At 51.4% G+C, this 8,317-nt stretch overlaps 1 long non-coding RNA gene across 1 annotated transcript; it reads right to left on the bottom strand.

The window, feature by feature from the left end:
- Positions 1-2,308: 2,308 nt before the first annotated feature.
- On the bottom strand, positions 2,309-4,888 carry LOC111840431 (uncharacterized). The gene is made up of 3 exons (XR_002837413.1): positions 4,781-4,888; positions 4,478-4,576; positions 2,309-2,403 (listed from the first exon to the last, which is right to left on the bottom strand). It is a non-coding gene; the product is annotated as an uncharacterized lncRNA (long non-coding RNA).
- Between the last annotated feature and the right edge of the window lie 3,429 nt (positions 4,889-8,317).

Below are 8,317 nucleotides of genomic sequence, written 5' to 3'. Positions count from 1 at the left end.
GGCTCACAGAGCAACTAGCAGCCCTGCAACTGAGACTGATCACGTGAGCGAGCAAATGTTACTCAGGTTTCGTCACAGGAATGACTGGAAGAGTTAAGATTAGAAATACAAATACAAAATAATTATTGTGCTTATTTGGCTTTCAAATGCTTCCTGGCGCCTCAACTTGGCAAACGGCTATTATTTGTGGCTGTTTTTGGAGATGAACGTGGTTGTTTTTGGAGATGAACGTGGACTTTCCCAGGGAAAACTCTGGAATAGTAGGACCAGATTAGGCCACTGTTATTTAACACATTACTATCATACTTTAACTGATTGGTCGTGGTTGAGAAATTTGAGCCCCCGAGTCCTGGACTGCTTCTCTTACAACATTGGTGAGAACTTCATGGTATAAGGGCCACCAGGAGTTCCAGGCATCTGATTGGTTCTGAGGGACATTCCAGACAGCCAAACCCTATTTAGGATACAATGGCTTTGAATTGCCGGCTCTGTGAGTGACTGCTTTGAGTATAAAATTCACCTTGTCAAATACTTCAACTGTACAGCATTTAGCTAATTGAAATTCACAGTGAACTAGTCACATAGTAAACTAGTTACATAGTTTTACAAAGTAGTTTAAAGAAAATACTGTATATGTATATATATATATTATATTATTCTGATTTTTGATTGTGATATATTACCTTCTTCATCTTGTTATGTAGTGTTCATCCTGTCTACTTGTCTCTGTCTGTGCAGTTGTAACAGAAGCAATGTTCCTCCAGGATCTATTAAGTTTTTCTAATTCTGATAAAAAAAAGACCCCCCACTACCCAGTTGCCGCACTCCACACAAGTGCCAGAGTCACGTTTGATGGAATCAGGGGGTCACTGATGTCCAGAGGTACTCCAGGTTTTCCCCACATCCCAGAAGAGTACAAGTGACTCTTTTGTGTAGTCTCATGGAAGAACATGCGTGACTCCTGCTTTTACCGCTCCTCCGGCAGCAATCAAATCTCCTCATATTTAAGAAACCAGTCTGTATCAGAATGTCAAATCAGATTCTGTCTGTGTCATGAAGCTTTTAGATGTGAAAACTCTTCCTAAATCCCATAAACAAACTGCATCCTGCATGCACAATAGCAATGTCTCAGAATCTCATGCAGGTAACAGCCCAGCAACAGGGTGGGCTCCACTCACTAGTCACATCTCCTGTCCTTCACGCGTGTTTAATGCACGCATCATTTGCACCATCCTGTAAGTTGCAAAGCGCCTGCCAAAACCAAGCACTGAGCAATGTAAATGCGTCGCTCATCACCGTCCCCGGACTGCATCCGCTAAGCCTCTGTTTATTTCCGTATACATCCTCCGAGGAATGGCCTTCCCATCCCTCGGGGGTAAACATTTATTTTTTGTGGTATAAACCACGGGGTGCTCTGCACACCCGGTCAGTCTGTTTTCTTAAGGTGACAGTCACACTTCCTCATCCCTATGGCCCTGTGGTTTATGCGTAAAGTGCCAGATTTTTAAAAAAATATATACTGTATAACTGAAATCCCTCATGCTGAGACATTGCTATTTTTGCAACAGGAAAAAAATATGGGAAGGAAGGAAGATTTTCCTAGGTTAGTTCAACGGGGAATACAAAATGGATTTCTTAGTAATTTTATGCTCCCCCAACCATTTTGTTGGTAGCAGATGCTATTGGTGAATCTATTTATGTGTTTTTTTTATCTCTTCCATCCACCAGCCAGGTTCAATTATGTGCTTATCAGTAAAGTACGTTTGTATGTTCTGCTCTCACAGAATGTGGTCCCCCGACGGTGTACATAGCCCTCAGCTATGCTATTTTAAACTTAGCAGAATCGAGAGCAAAGGGTCAACATCCACACTAAGCCCAAACCCCCCCCAGACACACACCCCCCCACACACACACACCCCTACCCCCAGAGCACCTGGCTTTTTACTGTTACTTCATTAATAGTTTAAGAAGTAAGTAAATAAGTCAAATTCAGTGGACATGGCGCTGGACTCATTAATCATATGAAGGAAAACAAAGCAGGCATTTCCTGTTTTTTGGTTTGAAAATAAAAATGTTTTCTAATTCTGAGAACAATAAAATTTAGAGAGAGACCCCACTCTTTGAACACATTAACACATTGATTCTGCTCCAGAACACAGTGCTCGTAACTTTTTTGTCATTTGCAGAGTAGAAGCACCTCTCCCAGTTTGGCACCCACTGCACATCACCATCCAGCAAAAGTTAAATGTGTCAGCGTACAAAGTGGAAATCGCTGCTTCGCCCTGCTCATCCCCTTGGTGCCCACCTACCAGCATGAGAACACAGACAGAAGCAGAGGTCGCAAAGCCACATGATCCAGGGCCACTAACTAGGAGGTCTTCAGCTCAAGCAGGCCACTGGAGGCTGAGAGAGAAAAAAACAATATTCCTATAATCTACTAAAAGCCAATGGTACTATGTGTCAACTGGGGGTGGGGGTGGGGGTAGAGTAATGAAGTTACAATTTTCACTGAAAAATAACTGATTGATCGATGTGCCAGATTTAATAATGATTTGGAAAACAAGATGCAGGGCAGACAGAACCGTCTCGCAGACTGAATTTGACTCGCAGGCTGGTAGTTTGACACCCACGCTCAAAAGGGCTTTAAATAGACACAATAAGCATCCATTCTTTGATCTTTTAAAAATCAGCGCTGTCCTATGATTAATCGCCCCCCCCCCCCCCAGTTAGGTATGAGGGCCACATGTGAGAAGCAGGAGACATGGAAGTGACTGTCGCAAAGAAATATTGTCGGTTTTGGGGTTGGGGGCGCTGCCAGAGGTTCTGGCAGTTCTGGCATTTTTGGGGCCGTGGACAAAATCTGAGCCAATCACATTTGTGTGTGTACAGTATTTCACATATTTGTGCAGGTGCCCCATTGCGCCCCTTGAACGACGTTGCCCTCAGCAGTTTCCCGCCTTGCCCTTGCCAGGATCTACCCACCAGCAGGGAAACTGGGCTGGGAAACACCGGGACAGATTATACCCCTGGAAAACCAGCGAGAACGTCATGCGACGAAATCTGCGCAAAACAGAGTAGCAGAGTAACCTGATGCGTCTGAGTGACAGATGTGCAGAGCTGGTTGTTTCAGAAGGTTGTCTGGGTTTTTCATTTGTTTTTTATTTCTAGCATTTGAGTTTGATTGCTGAGCTACTTGGAAATTTTAACTTACATACGCTTGCTTTCAGCAGTGAATCTATTCAATACTTTAATGTTAATCAATGCAGTGGCATGCGTCTGTCACTGTATTGGGTTTTACACAAGAAAAACATTTCTTCCTGGGCGAAGACAAGGCAGGTACACTTGAATTCTGTGTGAAACTGTCAGTCAGACCTCACTGCATGCTCTGTATTGTCTGGTTATAAGCTCTTTGCCCTTTCAAGATATATAAGGTCAATCCCTAAAATGTTATACAAGCCTTCAAAATGTATGGCTCCCATTACAAACATCCCTTCACCATAATCCAATTACTGCCTATTGCCTACAGTGTATTTGATTACTCAAATTGCAGGCATTCATTACATTAATGATTGTTAAAAGTTGTTTGTTATTCGCCCATTTCCGCTGCTTTGAGTTTACTGCGATGATATTGGCAGTCCGTTTCCCCAGTATTATTGTGTTTGGGAAGCATCTCTTGGGTTTCAAGCAAACTGATATCCTTAATGACTATATTGAGTTTTAAATGGTTTGTTCTGTTACTTTTGAAGGATACTAACAGTTTACAGGAAACTGAAACGTTAGTAATGACTTACTGGTAACTTCGCTGTGCTTTTTTGCAATATAAAGCAGCTCAAATAATGTAAAATGGTGAGTTGTCCATTTGGAGTCAAAACACAAATATGTGTCTTTGTATATACTGTGTGTCTGCCATTTGGTCAGTAACAGATACACTTGTCTAAAATCACAATTATTTCTAATACAAAAAGCATCTCCACTACCCACTGTGGGTGTAAAGGCTTCAGCAGTCTTAAATGCTCTTGTAAAAGAGAACTTCTACTTTTAAAAGAATTCGCAATCGATTCATATATCAGTGTCTGTTACTGACAATAACTCCTTTGAATTGTATTTCTAAGCAGCCTCTCAGTGTTAAAGCATACAAGTACTTTAATAAAGATCAAAAATAATGATTTGGGTGATGTTATCAAGTAAATCTTGGCATGTAGTTCTGATTGTGTCATTATTTGTTCTGCCATTATATATCTCCACTGTTTACAAAAGTGTAGAGTAATTACTTTTATAGTTTTTTAGTGCTTCTGTATCAAAGTTCAGAGAAGCACACATCCTGTGTCCGCAATTTACAAAAGGAAGGACTGCAGGTGCTGTTTTATAATCTAGTACTCGTTAGCGTGTCATAAATGTCTCTCGCATTTCAGAAGCAAGACCACAGAATGCTTTACTGCTCTGATGGTGCCGTTAAAACAACAAGGCTGTCCCTAACCTGGCAGCATTTCCAGAGCGAGATGTTTGCCTCGGTGAGGGACGGTGTGTGCTGGAACCGCCATGCAATCAGCATTTCAGGCCAAGGAAAGAGAAACACCTGCGGTAAAAACAACAGTGTTTGCTCATAACGCAGCCAATTAAAAAAGGACGGTAAGCACAGAGAGCAGCAGCTAACGGGCAGATGCCGATTGCTACCAGCTGCCAAAACCAGTTTTCGCCTTGTCTCTGTTTCTCGTGACAGTGTTAGTGTTAAATGTGAACGGGGGAATATGGCAGAGGTGATGGCGGAAGCTCTTTACACCTTCGTTTTACAGCCTTTGGGTGGCTTGCCGTCATTGGAAGCCCATTGTTAGGCCTGGTGCCTTCTGTCCTATGACGTTCCACATTCCCCGAGTAGCTGGATTCAGGGTGGCACAGCGTCGCTGCCCGATGGAAAACATATATCATCAAAATCCATTATTTCTGGAGTATGAAAAAACGCATTTTCTCAGAAACTACAAAATAAACATAAAGCGACATAATGAGACACTCAGCGCCATAAAGAGAAACCTATCTTTACGCAGATGTCAGTGAACAGGTTAATGTTTTAAATGGATGTACGTCCATTGTTGTCAGCAAGGAAAATATGTCAGGGTCCACAAGATACTAACTAATCTTGCTTTGTAGTCACAATTGACAATGATGTTAGTTAGCTAGCTAACTAGCTATCAACATTAAATTGTTAAAATTAGTGATATAAATCATTCCATACAAATGACCATCATGAATATAAATTTCATAAATTTCATAAAACATGATTTCATTGCCCAATTAGATGTCAAATGCTATCAGTAGACAGAGCCCTTATTCCACCTGTAGGAAAAAGTCACAATCGTCAAAAAGAAGACAATCATAAAGTGATGTTTGCAAACCATCAAATGCTGAAAAATCGGAGGGCTATTCACCAATGGAAACTGAGCTTGTGGTTCTGTGCTATCACCCCCCACATGGGAGCACCATAGAACTTCATAGACCATCTCACCTGTGTCTGTTGGTGGGGGGGGCAGGCTTGGATGAGGGATATACATAAAAGCAAAGCATCACATAAAACAGAGCAGGTAGCATGTGGCTTAGTGGTGTCACGTCGCGTGCCGCACGGATCAGGGAAGCAGGCAAACGGACGTCAGGGATCGGGGAATACGGGTTTTAATGACCGAAACACAGAGCACGCAAAAACAACATCAATGACAGAACTGGGGACTACTGACTCAGACACGGACTAAATACAAGAGACAAGCTAGACTTAACAGGACACAGGCGATCACAATTAGGGCTGAACACGAGGTAACGAGGTGGGCGTGGCACACATCAGGAGCGGACGGAGCGGATCATGACAGAACCCCCCCCCAAAGGCGCACACACCGGGCGCGCCCGAGAGGAGGCGACGGACGGGACGAGACTGGGGAACAAGACCTGGAAGACAAAAGCAAAAACATCAACGAGACACTGGAAACAGGACAGAGACACAGAACAGGAACAAGGACCAACAGAAAGACAGGACCTGACAAAGAACAGGAAACGCAGACAGGCAGACAGAGAAAGGAGATACAGAGGGGACAGAAAACGGAGGAACAGGACGAGGAGTGAACACAGGAGACACTGAGGGACGAGGAGCAAAAACCGGAGGGACAAAGGGACCAGGAGGGAACGGAGGAGACACAGAGGGACGAGGAGCAAAAACAGGCGGGACGGAGGGAAAGGGAGGAGGAACCAGGGGAGCCCGAAGGAACCCAGGCGGGCGACGGGTAGCGGCCGGAGGGGCCGCAGGCGAGAGGGAGGAGGGAGCAGGAGGGGACCACCCAGGGGCCAAGGGAACGGGACGAGGGAGTGACGGAGGGGACACGGAGGGAGCAGGAGGGAACACCAGTGCAGGCAGGCAGGAGGGGAAAGCCGCGGCAGGCGGAGGCGCAGCCGGAGCCGGCGAAGGCGCCGTCCGACGCCAAGCCGGAGCAGGGGGGCCCGGAGGCGGCCGACACGGAGCCGGAGGCGGGACCGAGGACCGGCACCGAGGAACCAGGGGGGGACCCGGAGGCAACTGCCGACCCCGAGCCGGAGGACCCGCAGGCAGCCACCGAGCCACAGCCAGGGGCCGAACGGGCGAGCCAGGGGGCAGGGCGGGCGGGACCCGGGCCCGACGCCTGTGTCCCCGTCCCTTACGGGACACCGAAAGGCGGGGTCCTGGGGGGCGTCGGCTTTGCCGGGGTAAGGGTGAGGGAGTCAAGGCCTCTAAGGAGGCAACAGGCGGGGCAGTCAGAGCCGCGGGCGTGGCCGCAGGCGGGGCAGTCAGAGCCGCGGGCGTGGCCGCAGGCGGGGCAGTCAGAGCCGCGGGCGTGGCCGCAGGCGGGGCAGTCAGAGCCGCGGGCGTGGCCGCAGGCGGGGCAGTCAGAGCCGCGGGCAGGACAGCCAGAGCGGCGGCCTCAGGCGGGGCCGCGGGCAGGACAGGAACGGCGGCCTCAGGCGGGGCCGCGGGCAGGACTGCCAGAGCGGCGGCCTCAGGCGGGGCCGCGGGCAGGACAGGAACGGCGGCCTCAGGCGGGGCCACGGACAGGACAGGAACGGCGGCCTCAGGCGGGGCCGCGGGCAGGACAGGAACGGCGGCCTCAGGCGGGGCCACGGACAGGACAGGAACGGCGGCCTCAGGCGGGGCCACGGACAGGACAGGAACGGCGGCCTCAGGCGGGGCCGCGGGCAGGACAGGAACAGCGGCCGGTTGGACAGGCGAGCAGGGCTGGGCTGGCTGGACAGGCGAGACGAGCAGGTCAGGCGAGACGGGCTCGGGCGTGCGGCCAGCAGGAGGTGCCGCAGGTAGAGCAGGCACCTCAGGCGTGCGGCCCGCAGGGGGCGCCTCAGCGAGCGCCGTCAGCACGCGGGCAGCAGGGGGCGCAACCGTGGCAACCTCAGGAGGGTCAGGCGCCGGCAGGACCGGCGAGACAGGCAGGACAGGAGCCGGCGATACAGGCAGTTCAGGTGCCGGCAGGACAGGCGAGACAGGCAGTTCAGGAGCCGGCAGGACAGGCAAGACAGGCAGTTCAGGTGCCGGCAGGACAGGCAAGACAGGCAGTTCCCGTGCCGGCAGGACGGGCGCCGCCGTCACGTGGTCAGCAGGGGGCGCCTCGGCGGGCGCCGCCACCACGCGGCCAGCAGGGGGCGCCGCAGTGGGCGCAGCCACCACGCGGCCAGCAGGGGGCGCCGCAGCGGGCGCAGCCACCACGCGGCCAGCAGGGGGCGCCGCAGCGGGCGCAGCCATCACGCGGCCAGCAGGGGGCGCATCCACAGCTAGTGCAGCAGGCCGAACGGGGCCAGCCACAGGGACTGCAGGCAAGTCAGGCAGGACAGGCGGGTCAGGCTGGACAGGCGGGTCAGGCTGGACAGGCTGGACCGGCGGTGCCGCTAGCAAAGCGGCGGAAGTTGCAGCAGGCGATGCCGCGGCCAGAGCGGCGGCAGCTGCAGCAGGGAGGACAGGCAGGACGGGCAGGTCGGGCGGTGCTGCTGGCATCGCGGCAGCTGCAGCAGGCGGTGCTGCGGGCAGATCGGCGGCAGCAGGAGCAGCAGGCGGTGCCGCGGGCAGATCGGCGGCGGCAGCAGGCAGCGCAGCCGCGGGCAGATCGGCGGCGGCAGCAGGCAGCGCAGCCGCGGGCAGATCGGCGGCGGCAGCAGGCAGCGCCGCCGCGGGCAGATCGGCGGCGGCAGCAGGCAGCGCAGCCGCGGGCAGATCCGGAACATGCAGGTCCGGAGCAGGCAGGAGGGGCGCCGAGCGCGTTGGCGCTGTCCCTTTCTGGGCTTTAGAGACCCGTGGAAT

This window comes from Paramormyrops kingsleyae, chromosome 18 (genome assembly GCF_048594095.1).
Source record: "Paramormyrops kingsleyae isolate MSU_618 chromosome 18, PKINGS_0.4, whole genome shotgun sequence".
Taxonomy (NCBI): domain Eukaryota; kingdom Metazoa; phylum Chordata; class Actinopteri; order Osteoglossiformes; family Mormyridae; genus Paramormyrops; species Paramormyrops kingsleyae.
This window is presented reverse-complemented; position numbering and strand designations above follow the sequence as displayed.